A 14,021-nucleotide genomic window follows, 5' to 3' on the forward strand; every position below is an offset into this window, starting at 1 on the left:
TTTTAAAGATAATTTAATTTAAAAAAATTAATGGAAGCTCACATGCTTTAGCGTAACATTCCAATATCCAGTATCATTCTGAGCTCATGGAAAGCCCACCATTAGCTTTATATGTATAAAGTACATATATATAATACATTATAGAGTGCGTGTGTGTAATGTATATGCATATGTGTGTGTGTGTGTGTGTATGTATTTGCTTGTGTATATGTACATGTGTGTACACACACACATAAATAAATTGGGTAGTTTCATAACAAGGCTTCCTACCCCCTAATCTAAACCATTTCAGTGGTAGTGTGTGTGTGTGTAGTGTGTGTGTAGTGTATGTGAGTGTGTGTATACCATACACATAGCCTTGGTGGCGCAGCAGATTAAAGTGCTGTTAAGTAACACCAGCTGCCTGCAATTACTGCAAGTTCAAATCTCACCAGGCTCAAGGTTGACTCAGCCTTCCATCCTTTTGAGGTAGGTAAAATGAGGACCCGGTTTGTGGGGGCAATAAGCTGACTTTATATAAAAAAGAACACCACTTGGGGGGGCCGAAAGCCCTACTAAGCAGGTATATACAAAAGTATGAAGATTATTGCTTAACACATTGTAAGCTGCCCTGAGTCTCCGGAGAAGGGCGGCATATAAATCAAACCAATAAATAAATAATAAATTTGTGTGTGTGTGTGTGTGTGTGTGTGTGTGTATGCACCAGGGGTTGGGTTCCACTTACCTTTGCTACTGGTTCGCAACGGAAGCACACACATGTGCACGTTCGTGCGCGGAGCTTCTGCGCAAGTGCAGAGCATCTGATGACGTCTGGGTGGGTGGGCGGAGCCTCCCACCACCATTACTACCAGTTTGCAAGATCTGGATTGAACCGGCAGTAACCCATATGTGTGTGTGTGTGTGTGTGTGTGTGTGTGTGTGTGTGTGTGTGTGTGTTTGTGTGTTTATAAATTGGATAGTTTCATAAAGAGGCTGCCTACCCCCTAATCTAAATCATTTCAGTGGCTGTTGATTTGTTTTCAGAATTAAAACACTGATGAACTGGCTAAAAAAATATCTTTACAGACTATAGCACAAAGATTACATGTCTGTTGTCTATGACCATGTAGGTTCAGCAACTACCTTGTACATTGATTTATAGAGACACCGATTTTAGGAACCTTAAGGATAGGTTTCTACCCTGTTGTAAAATCATACCCTTTCTTTGTGAAATAGAAGTTAAAATTTTTCTGTACTCTTAAATATGACTTATGTTTAGGGTTTCTGAGATCTAACCCATACACAACTCAGTCTTTTTTTTTTTTAGCCATTCTTTTGACCTTTACAGAATGCTAATGTCATTAGTCTGAATGGCATGCTGCAGTATGATCATTACCAGTTTGTCAATAATCACTAACAACAGTGAATGAAGACTACCTGTCACCACCCCATTCTATTGATCAAAGATTTCTTGGTTGTATTTTACTGTGACACAATCTACAGTCCAAGGAGACAAGGAGAATGCTTTTGTACTAGGGCAAAAACGTTAAAGTTATGAAGATTTTCAGCTTTAGTAAAGCCCAAAGTCAAAATTTTACTCCAGTAATTATTGCTATCTTCATTTTTTTGTAGTTTGTTAATAGTAATGCTATTAAAAATTACAATTATGGTAAAAATTAATACAAATTAAAAATAAATAAAAATGTAAGGTAAGGCAGAAAAGTAAATTTCAGAAAGAAAAAAAGAAAAAAGAAAAGCATAGTGAAGAAAAATAAATGCATAAAGAAATGACTTCACCCTTCATCACAACAATTTTAATAACTTATCATCTTTTCTTAAAATACAGTAAATGGTCTCTTTTTCCCATATCTTGTCTCCTTATCTATGAACAAATCCTTAAAATCTTGTCAATCAGAAAAGTCCCTTAAGGGTTATCAGAGATAACAACATATCTATACTAATCTTGATCAAATAAACCAACTTTATATTTCTTCCTTTTACTTCCACCTTGATTAGTCCCTTCAAATAATGTTCTAGAACTTTTCATTTTTTTTCTCTGTCTCTTCTCACAAAACTCTTTAAAGAACTTTTAACAAACTTCATTTAGAATAGAATAGAATAGAATAGAATAGAATAGAATAGAATAGAATAGAATAGAATAGAATTCTTTATTGGCCAAGTGTGATTGAACACACAAGGAATTTGTCTTTAGTGCATATGCCCTCAGTGTACATATTTGTACATCCAATATATGAAAATTATCCAGGTCACTCTCTTAGTTTGATATTTGTATATTCCTTTTTTATTATTAAGACATTGGTCACTTTCTTTTGTATGTTCAATGCTTTAGTTGCTTCTAGTTCTCTCTAGTGTCCAATTTTTAAAGTCACACACATATACACACACACACGAAAGCATTTAATATATATATTAAAACATTCAAACAGAAGCATTATTCCACCAGAAGCATTCTTTATAATTAATTCCAAAATCTTATTTCAAGTTTATCTGAACTCTTAGTCTGTGACTTTCTAAAATCAAAGTTTCTTTTACAGTTCATTAAGTCCTTAAGTTTGTATTTAAAATTACTTTTTCTAAGGTTTGAAGGAAACTCACTTTGTACTATAACTCTTGTCAGTCCCAAGATTCCTAACAGCTGAAAAGCAATCAACAAGCAATTTCTGGAATTGATTAGAAAATGTGTTATTTCAAAGGCACAGATTGCAGTTTGAGCAAGTTGGCTATTCCCTCATCTCCCAGAGCATTAAAACTGCTGGAGACTTACAAGGAGCAACTGTCTGGAGCACTGGTGGGTGATCTCAAGCCCTCTCCCTGTCCAGAGAGGAATTATCGAAGAGCAGTCTACTAAGTGGCTCTTCATTCCACTACAGTTGTCAGCGCTGCTTTTCATGGAGTTTTTTCTTCAGTCCATCATTTTTTTCCTGGAAGTCTTTCCTTATATTTTGTAGTTTTAATTGCAGCAGATTTAGCAGCTAGATCCAATACACCTTTAGAAATACAACCCCATTCATTTCAGTGGAAAGCATTTATCTGCTTGGATGCTATACTTATCAGCAATTTCCCATTTAAACTGTATAGAGATATCTGGGTGTGTACGAGTTCTCAATCTCAGTTTCAGGAAATATCCCATTCAATGAAATATTCTTAAAGTATTGGCTGAGGATTTCTCCCTAACAAGCACATCATTTGAAGAAATATAATTGTTTTTGGGTGCTGCTGATTTTAAATATATTCTCAATATTTTAAATTGCTACCTGATTCCATTAAAATAATAAATCAAAATCTACAAAGGTTAGATAAATTTACAACAACTGGAAAATAACACTCTGCTGTTGCCATCAGGTATGTTGAACAGTCTTTGCAATAGTGGACTAGAATAAAATCCTTAGATTGGCATAAGGTGGCACCCTGGTGTTTGGGACTTGCAATAATTCTCCTGTTGTACAGCATGAATCACTGTTGCTTAAAAGCAATAAAGACAATAGTGATTGCTCATGTAGAACATGCCTCCCCAAAATCACCTTGGGAGGTGAAACATCCTCTTTATGACTTGAAAACCATTGTAAGGCTCTAGCAAAGCAGCAGCATTTCTCACTGGCAATTTAGTACTGTAGCAATAACCCAGAAGATAAGAGGAAAATTAAATGGCCAAGAAGTCTCAGAGAACACAATGCGTAGCCATTGATCTACCCTTACTATGGGTAGTCCATGACATACGATCACAATTGAGCCCAAAATTTCTGTTGCTAAGTGAGACATTTGTTAAGTGAGTTTTACTCCATTTTTTCAACTTTACTTGACACTGGTTTTAAGTGAACTGCTACAGTTGTTAAATTAGTAATATGGCTGTTAAGTGAATCTGGCTTTCCCATTGACTTTGCTTGCTAGAAGGTCATAAAAGGTGATCACATGCCCCCTGGATACTGGAACCGTTATAAATATGAGTCAGTTGCCAGGCGTCCAAATTTTGATCATGTGACCATGGGGATGCTGCAACGGGCCTCAGTGTGAAAAATGGCCATAAGTCACTTTTTCAATGCCATTGTAACTTTGAACAGTCACTAAATGAACTGTTGTAAGTTGAGGACTACCTGTATTTTGAAATAGGCCACCCCTACTGATCCCATTAGATCCCAGTCTATGATATAATTAAAATGGAGTTTCTGCATGATTTTTCCATTGGGCAGTTTCCTACTACAAGTTGACTGTCACTCCTTCCCCAAAATATCAATCATTTAAACTAGCTGATTAGACTATAGATTGGGCAGGGAATATGCGTAGCCAAACCATTAGTAATTTAGTGGTCAATATAGATAGTCCTTGACTTATGACCACAATTTCTGTTGCTAAACAAGACAGTTAAGTGAGTTTTACTCCATTGTGTTTATTCCATTGCTGTAGTTTTACTCCATTGGCATAGTTGTTAAGTGAATCATTCCAGTTGTTAAATTAGTAGCATGGTTGTTAAATGAATCTGGCTTTTCCATTGACGTTGCTTGTGAAAAGATTGCAAAAGGTGATCACATGACCCCAGGATACTGCAAACATCATAAATATGAGTCAGTTGCCAAGCTTCTGGATTTTGGTCCTGTGACCACGGGGATACTGCAGTGATCGTAAGTGTGAAAATGGTCATAAGTCACTTTTTTCAGTGCTGTTGTAACTTAGAACGGTGAATAAACGAATGATTGTAAATTGTGGACTACCTGTAAAAATGCTGTATAACAGAGTGTAATGGTTGTGAGATCAGGGAGTTGGTGCCCTCACAAGAGCCCCCACAAAGCTGTTGTGACTGACACCCAAGTAGTGATTACCAAACACAATTCAGTCCTGAACAAATTTATTTTATTAAAGCAGCTGAGAATTAATTCATTCTCAGCTTAATCCAAAACAAATTCTTTATAACCAGTCTGTCGGCCTTATCACCAATCTTTGATGTCTTTGGCAACCTGTCAAAGGCTTTTCTTGGCAAAACCCTCACAAAGTTCAAGAGACGCTGACAAGAAGCACTGGAATCAACGTTGCTTTTCTACAAAGAACCCAACAGCTCGTTGCTGCTCTTTTAAGCATTATGGGAGTGGCCAATCATCTTCTGGCCTTACTCCCAAGTTGTCCTTTTTGCTTCAGCTGCTCTTGCCTTCTGGCAGCTCTTTGCATGCATGCACTAGGAACAGGCTCCTCCTGTTCCTTTGCCTCTCTGCTGTCCGCCTCTGGAGGCTCCGGAGTCTGCACATTGCTCCCAGATGGCCCTGGCCCCATCTCTGCCTCCGACGCAGAGCCCTCATCCGGGCCTTCCCCTGACTCCAGGACTAGCCCATTGTCCTCCCCAGCCTCCTCACTGTCCAACTCTGCTGCCAGGTCCACAGGCTGCTGGCGAACCATAACAAAAGCAGGGCATATCCCAAACAGCTTCTCAGTGATTCTGGGTATTTTTGCATTCTTCTGCCTCAACCAGAAACAGCATGCGTGCTTTTGCATTGTTTGACTGTGTTTCAGAGAGCCACCTTTCCACAGCTGTCTGATCTATCACCTCGAAAATATTAATTTTGAAGCAGTCTGTGTGAGACTGTCCAATGGAGTAAGCAAAGCTGGCTTCTGGGAACGCATAGTTTCTGTAGAAGTCAGTCTTCGTCAGAGGCAGCAGGGAATAATTTTACATGCCTTTATTCAAAAGGCACTCTATAACTATGCAACTTATTTTTTTTTCTACATTCTGGTATTTCTTGTTATTTGCTAGAAAGAAGGAGAAGGATGAGCCTTGCCCTCTTACTGCCCTCTACATTAAAAATTCACTGCAGAACATTTACTCCATTACTTGTGGTAATTCCCTCCTAGATTTTAAAATATTGGATTTCTAGGATTTTAGGTGGTTCTCTTCTAAATAATCACCCCTCCAGGTCAGGAAATGTTAATATCTGGGGATTGGCCAAAGGGAAGCTGTTTTGATCACCACTCCTTTCTTCATTATGAAAATCTTATATATGAAAAAGAACATATGCATTTCAGAATATTGACGCTAACTGCAAGAGGTTTATGTATTTTGGGCAGTTTTCAGACAATAACTATCTAAGCAGGTCAAAATGGCAAGTAGGATTTAGTCAGAACTTTCCAAAGATTCGCTAGGAGACCTGTTTGAATACTCTAACGATATGAGATCATGGAAGCATATAACTCTTGATAAATGGAAATTATATACAATGGTACCTTAGTACTCATCATTAATTGGTCCAGGAGTGGCAAAAATGATGAGTATCAAACAGATTTTTCTCGTAAGAAATAATGTGGTGAGTCACACGGCAGCCTACCCCAACAAAATCTAGCTTGTGCTTTTGAGTACCAAACAATTTTTTTTGTGTCAAAATGTGTTGAGTACCAAATTGATGAGTTTCAAAGCAGTTGAGTACCAAGGTAGTAACAATCTGCCTTCATATTTCAAAGGCTTCAAAGGGTTTCCAGCAAAGCATTTGAACCAGGGCTGACACTTTACTGTGTTCCTTGTTCAGTCTCCTTTAATTAATTAAACATTGATAACATACTCTTACATTGCATTTGGTCTGTAATTATGCTGTCATCTCAACAATAATGGATTTTAGTAAGAGTTAAACATCAGGATGTCAGGACTTTTTGTTTATGTGCAGTCTGAACCAAGAGTTGATCTTGTTTAAGTAAAAATACATGTAAGTCCTTGGTTATAACTGTTCATTTAGCAACTATTCAAAGTTATAATGGCCCTGAAAAAAATGAAATGGAATGGAATGGAATGGAATGGAATAGAATAGAATAGAATAGAATAGAATAGAATAGAATAGAATAGAATAGAATAGAATAGAATTTCTTTATTGGCCAAGTGTGATTGGATACACAAGGAATTTGTCTTTGGTGCACATGCTCTCAGTGTACATAAAAAGATAATATACATTCGTCAAGAATCACAAGGCACAACACCCACTGACAATCATATGGTACAATAAGCAATCAATTCATACTAGGAAACAATCAATATAAATCTCAAGGATACAAGCAACAAAGTTACAGTCCTGACGTCACAAGTGGGAGGAGATGGGTGACAGGAATGATGAGACAACTCGTAATCTCACAACCATTACAGCATTCCCACAGTCACGTAATCAAATTTCAGGCATTTGGCAGTGGGCATATATTTAATATATTTGCAGTGTCCCAGACTCATGTGATCATTATTTGAGACCTTCCCAGCTGGCTTCTGATAAGCAAAATCAGTGGGAGCTGCCAAATTCTCTTAATGATCTCATGTGTCAAGCTCCAAAACTAAAGACATGCAGAGTTACTGCTAAGCAGTTTTCTTACTATATCTCATCTATAGACAAAAATCTTGTGAAACTAAAGCTACTACTTGCATCATTAAACATATACTCTGAAAACTTTTAAGGAGGAACTATCCTTACCCTCTTCCAGGATAGTTCCTCCGTAAAAATATCCAAACATCCCAAGCAAAGTATCCAAACTTCGCTGTCTCTTCCTTCTTGGAAATCCAGACTACACTCCACATCTCATCACTTAACATCTTCAGCGATTCATTTAACCACCATGGCCAAAAAAAAAAGTTTGTAAAAGCAGGCATGACTCACTTAAAAACTGCCTTGCTTAGCAATGGAAGTTCCAGTTGTGGTCGTAAGCTGAGAACTTACCTGGCATGTTGAAAAATAGACATTTGTGGGATCTATAATTCTTAGGATCCCTTGCATTATACATTAACTGTGTTGATTCCTTACGTAGAACACTGCAAGCTTTCTCCTTTCATTCAAGAGGTAGTTAAATTCAATAGCATGATAGCATGAAAAATATTTATTTGGAAACTTGGCTTTCCACAAAGCCTGCCATTTGAATTCAGACGTAAAAAGATAAAAGAAAATGAAATATAATATAAAATAGCTATAGGTTTTAAATAGATGATGTTGCATCCTTGCATTTTGCATGACACTACACTATTCAATGGCAACCCACTCCAACCTTGCTCTCAATCAATATTCTATTAAATCAGTATAAAAAGTCTCCATAAATTTAGTGGTCACCTATGTATATAAATGAAATTCAGTATAATTAGATGGTCAATAGTGTGCTGTAGAAGTAATGTTAAAATGATTTTGTATCTGCGATATTATACAAAGCTTTCTTACATAAACTTAATACAATAGTATGAAAAGACAAAAACCTAGCCACAAATTTCAGCCATATTTTCCACATCTTTTTTCCTCCCTTATTTTGATAAGTTGACGAAAGTATCTAGTACTGAAAAGATGTTATTATTATATCATCCTTATTTAACCAATTTAATATTCTGAAATGTTGTTGTTCTACTTACCAAAATATATGTGGAGCCAAAGCCAGTTTTGGATGATCCATACACTGAAAAGAGATTAATAGTGTAAGCCAGAGGTCTTCAAACTTGGCAGCTTTAAGACTTGTGGACTTCAAGTCCCAGAATTCTCCAGCCAGCTATGCTATGCTATGCTGGCTGGAGAATTCTGGGAGTTGAAGTCCACAAGTCTTAAAGATGTCAAGTTTGAAGACGTCTGGTGTAAGCCATAAATGCACAGAACATACACATTTTAAGAGAAAAATATTTATTGACCTGCCCTTTACAATTCAGATAAATGCAACAAAAGGAAAGTACACACTCCTTTTGGGATCAGTAAGAATTCTATTTTGTTTGAAACAATCATCCCAACCCATTGTGCCCCTAAAAATTTTGCTTGCTGCTGGAACTCTTGATTCTACATTTTTATGAATAAATAAATAAAAGTTATAAGCTAAATGTATAAATATATAGTTAATGAATATATTTCTTAAATTCATACTTCCCACTAATTCAGTAAAAGAAAAAATTTTAATCACATCATACCAAATCAAGTAGTCAGGCTTCAAGTCTACATTTTATATACTGTATATCTATATCTATATAGACACACACACACACACGTATATATGAAGGTTGGCTTGTATCCCTTCCATGATATTTGTATGTGCCCCCAAGCTCTAAGCTATTAATGTAAAATTAAATGAGGCCTCTTAAATGAGCCTATTAAATGGGAATATGAAGACAGAAGATATAATTGGAATATAGATTATACATATTTAACTTATCCATATTTAACTGGTGGTAGGTCTAATCAAACTACAGGCATATGTCTGAACAGATATGCTGTTGATAGTGTTAAAAGATGAGGTCGTGTGGCTACTTACCTGAGGGCAAGCTTTATCAAATAAGTTAATCATCATTGATAAAAAGGCTCTCTGCATCCTGATTGTGTGCATTTTGAGGTTGGTAGGGTTTTAGGCAACAATTTGTTGGCTTGCAAGGTAGTATTAGACTGCAGAACCTGTCTAGATTAGAACTATCTAAGTAAGAGAACCTAGGTTGCACAGAATAGCATGAGTATGTTTGGACTAAAATTAAGCTTTGGTTGGGCTTCAAACATACTGACTAAATTAAGAACGATAATCTAGTCTACATTTTATTTTATTTAAAGGTATTACATAAAAGCCATAACTGATCAAATGTCATGATGGACAGGAAAGTTTAATATTTGTGGATCCATTTTCTGCTGATTGGTCAATACAATTTTTTTTCAGTGTGTATTGGATAGAAATGGGTTTTTAAAGTTTTGGGTGTTGTTATTATTATTTTATTTAAGTTCTTTCTACTTTATTTTGCATCATTTGTTAGAACTGGATGGCATAGAAATCACTCAAGTAAATAAGTAAATAAATACAATAAGATCATTCATATTATTAGGAGTGCAAAAAATGTTCAATAAAATTCAAGTTAGGACTGGATCTTATAATTTTAGGACATACACCTCCTTTCCAAATATTGAGAAACCTTAAAAAACATCCTTCCAAATATCTACTCGCATGTTCCGAGGGGAGCCTTGCTGGCTATGCTATGGCTTTTGAAATATTTTCTGGCATTGCAGGTGGGGACATTGTCCACAATGGCAATGTTCAGATATTTTTCTTCTGCTGTGTACCAGACAGTGTGACTGATCCATTTAGGCGTACTAAACTCCACCTTTTTAGATTAGCCTTCTCCAGCCATAGACTTTTGATTTTCAACCAAATCTACCAAAAAGGAGAATAGGCATCAAGAAATTATTCTCGATGCCTATTCTCCTTTTTGGTAGATTTGTTTTGGAATTTGGATGAAAAACGATACGATACACTTTTATGTATTATTTGAATCTTTATTTGAAATTTCAGTAGCGATCAGGAAAAGTTGGAAACAACATGTAGTTTCTTGTTCTTCCCTTCTTCTGTTCCTTGGTCACCTGAGCACTTGGTACATGTAGCCAACAGAAGAAATGTAAATAAAAAAGGACTGTTTGGTATCAGAGATTTTATTATGTCTTTTCAAAACCTTTTGCAATAGAATTTTTCATAGATTTGGACCTGATTTTTTTTGTAACATAAATTGAAGGTCTTTTTAATTGTACCATATTTCATCAATTAGGTTAATTAAAAATATATGAAGAATGATGCATATGGACTTGTAATACACACAAAGGTATCATATCCCATATGGGAAGATTTGGAATCTGAACTCAACAAATCAGCTTGAACCATTTATTTATTTATTTATTTGTTTGTTTGTTTGTTTGTTTGTTTGTTTGTTTGTTTGTTTATTTTAATTTGTATACGCCCTTCTCCAACAGGACTCAGGGCGGTGAACAGCCAGAATAAAACAGAACATACAAAATTTAAAAAACAGTTTAAAAATAATTAAATATTTTTGGCCGCAATTTAAAACAAACCCAATTAAAATCAATTTAAAATTAACCAAAACTATGGGATCAAGCCAGCCCAGCTAGGTGAAATAAATAAGTTTTCAGGGCCCGACGAAAAGTCCGTGGTCTGGTATTATACATATCTCTGGGGGGAGGTTGTTCCAGAGGGCGGGCACCGCCACAGAGAAGGCTCTCCCCCTGGGGGTCGCCAGCCGACACTGTTTGGCGGACGGCACCCTGAGGAAGCCCTCTCTGTGCAAGAGTACTGGCCAGTGGGAGACTATTGGTAGCAGAAGGCGGTCTCGTAAATGCCCCGGCCCTAAGCCATGGAGCGCTTTAAAGGTGGTCACCAACACCTTGAAGCGCACCCGGAAGACCATCGGGAGCCAGTGCAGCTTGCGCAGGAGAGGTGTCACATGGGAGCGCCCCGTCGCTCCCATAATCCCCCGGCCGGCCGCATTCTGGACCAGTTGGAGCCTCCAATCCTTCTTTTGGGAAGTCATCAGGAATTTATGAAAAAGGCATTTAATAGATGATACAGGTAGCTCTCGACTTAATAATAGGTCATTTAATGGACTGTCATTTAGTGACCATTTAAAGTTACAACGACACTGAAAAAAGTGACTTACGACCATTTTTCACATTTATGACTTTTGTAGCATCCCCATGAACATGTAATCACTATTTAGATGCTTGGCAACTGACTCATACTTGTGATTGTTGCTGTGTCCCAAGGTCATGTGATCAACTTTTGCAACCTTTTGACAAGCAAAACCAATGAGGAAGCCAGATTCACTTAACAACCATGTTACTAACTTATCAACTGTGGTGATTCACTTAACAACTGTGCCAAGAAAGGTTGTAAAATGGAGCAAAACTCACTTAACAGAAATTTTGGACTCAATTGTGGTTGTAAATTGAGGAAAAACTGTATTTTACCCTTCTAAAATTACTATAGCAATCAAATACTTCCTAGATTGTGCTGAAGGAGCTGAAGTCAGATCCCGACATATTAACATCCCTAGCAGCAATGCTCATTATTTATTTATTTGGGCAAAGAAATTTAGAAAATTACTTCACAACTGTTGGCAGTTAATACTACTTTCCATGTATTGCTTGTTTGGTATGCAACAAAATAAATTAATTCATTTTTCTCTGTTGGTACAAGAAAAAACTTGGCAAATCTTTGGGAAACTAAAATATATATTTTTAATTAGTTTAATGATATGATACATTTTAATTTAGCCTTTATTTTAATTACATTGTTTTTATTCATACATTTTGTCATTTCTGTTTTATCTTTCTATAAGTCATCCTCAGTGCTCTGTGGAGAAATAAAGGGAATATAAATAAGATTATATCTATTTAAAGAGAGGGAGGGGGCATTAGAATCCCATCTGGGATTATTTTATATGAAAAAAATGATAAAAACATCTATACCAATGTATGTAATTTAAGAATCTAAATATGCTCTATTGAAAAATTAGCATAGAAACAAAGAATGTCAAAGAAATCATCATCTAATTATTGATTTACATTTACTTTCAGTTTTTCAATTATATTAACAAAATGTTTCCTAATCATCTTTATCATACAATAAGTTCAATATTTAATATCGATTTTTTAAAATTTGCATTTTTCTTTAAAATTGTAATTTATTTATTTAAGCACACTTACTATATCTGGCTGTCCATCTACCAAATGGAAGCCTTGAGATATAAGCAGGGTATATATCAGTATATGTACAAACACATATGTTTGTATCAACATTATCAAAAGGGTTGGGTTTCTCTTCTTATTATTTTTATCATTACTTCTTGTTGAAGTTTGTCTCTTGTATTGAAAAAAAGATAAAAAATAGAGTATGATTTGGCCCTTAGAATTCATGATTAATCTTTCAGCCGGACCTTCTACAGGTCTTTCACGAGAGAAAATTTATCAAGGAAATGGTTTTTAAAACACAAGGATGTTTGGCCAAGAAGTTGCTAAAATTATAAAGTAGATACTGCAGAGTGTACCTTTATGATTGATTTCCATTTAAGTCAGACTGACTGCAGTGTGGTCATTTTTCTAACCAATCAGTGTTCTTACTGCAGCAGTTTGCTATCTGCAGGGTGTCTGAATTATAGCAGTCCATGTCTCTGTTACCTTTTACACAAATTACTTACACTGGTTTCTTTTTCCATGCAAATTTATCAGTTTTATAGCCCCTTGTCTCCATGTCAGGAAACTCTAGCAGACAGCACAAATTGATAAAATGAGTTAATTTTATAATGTCCCTTTTTTCTTAACTTCATTCACCAATTGTACAGGAAACATAGTATAATTAGGTAGTAAATAAGTTTATTTTCTAAGTTCATTTCTTTTAAAGATCACAACAGACGAATTCCCATTTTAATAACATTCTTTTTTTTTTCTTCTGTGCTCTTAAAATGCATTGTATCAGAGCACATGTATCAGAGCACATGAATTCAACAGTATCAAGGGAACAATATAAGGATTGTATTCTTAGTGCAACCTGTTTTTGTATGCTACAGCCAGACCCTATCTACTATTTCATGTATTGTAATTTAGAGCATGAACCATCCTTTGCATGTCTAAAGTCCCAACTTCATTCCATGGCATGGGTGGAAAGGACCTCAGATCATGATAACCTGTTTTGTAGAAAGTAGAGTGTGTTTTGTGGTAATATTGCTTTGCGGGGGGGGAGGTGATGGGGTTGACAAGACACAGGCCATCTATAGATGGTCATTCCTGTAGTAGAGAATCTCAGTAGACCAAATTGAATCAGAAGAACTGTGTTTACCTCTGAGTTAGCTGTTGAGAAGCCCTTTGAGGTCCAATGAAATAGTGTGGTATTACATTAAAATGGACATGCTGTAGGAACTTCTTAAAAGAGTTTTGTATTATCTGATTGTGATATATACAGAATATATATATATATATATATATATATATATATATATATATATGTTTGATTTTTTGTGCAGTTACTCTTTAGCACTCGGTTTTCCTAAGTAAAATATTATTTTCTTCAAGTTCTCAAGGGGGTTTGAGCCTGTGACACTCTGCTGAGGCCATGCCAGTTTTCATTTCTCATTTTCTTCCACCAGACTGAGAAGGGATTATAATGCATATTATCTCTGCATTTCAGCTGTAAAAGCCATTGTTGCAGAAGCTCATCTTAATATAGTGCCTACTGTTATCTAGTTCTCATCAATTGGTTTTATTCAGTGATTTTCTTATTTGTTAAATGTT

The 14,021-nt window shown here is 35.9% G+C and overlaps 1 protein-coding gene across 7 annotated transcripts in view; it reads left to right on the forward strand.

Annotated features, from left to right (window-relative positions):
• Window positions 1–14,021, forward strand: part of NFIA (nuclear factor I A) — a 465,394-nt gene that overhangs the window by 365,237 nt on the left and 86,136 nt on the right. The gene's annotated exons all lie outside the window — the stretch shown is intronic.

This window comes from Pantherophis guttatus, chromosome 3 (assembly GCF_059756535.1).
Source record: "Pantherophis guttatus breed Tessera chromosome 3, ASM5975653v1, whole genome shotgun sequence".
Taxonomy (NCBI): domain Eukaryota; kingdom Metazoa; phylum Chordata; class Lepidosauria; order Squamata; family Colubridae; genus Pantherophis; species Pantherophis guttatus.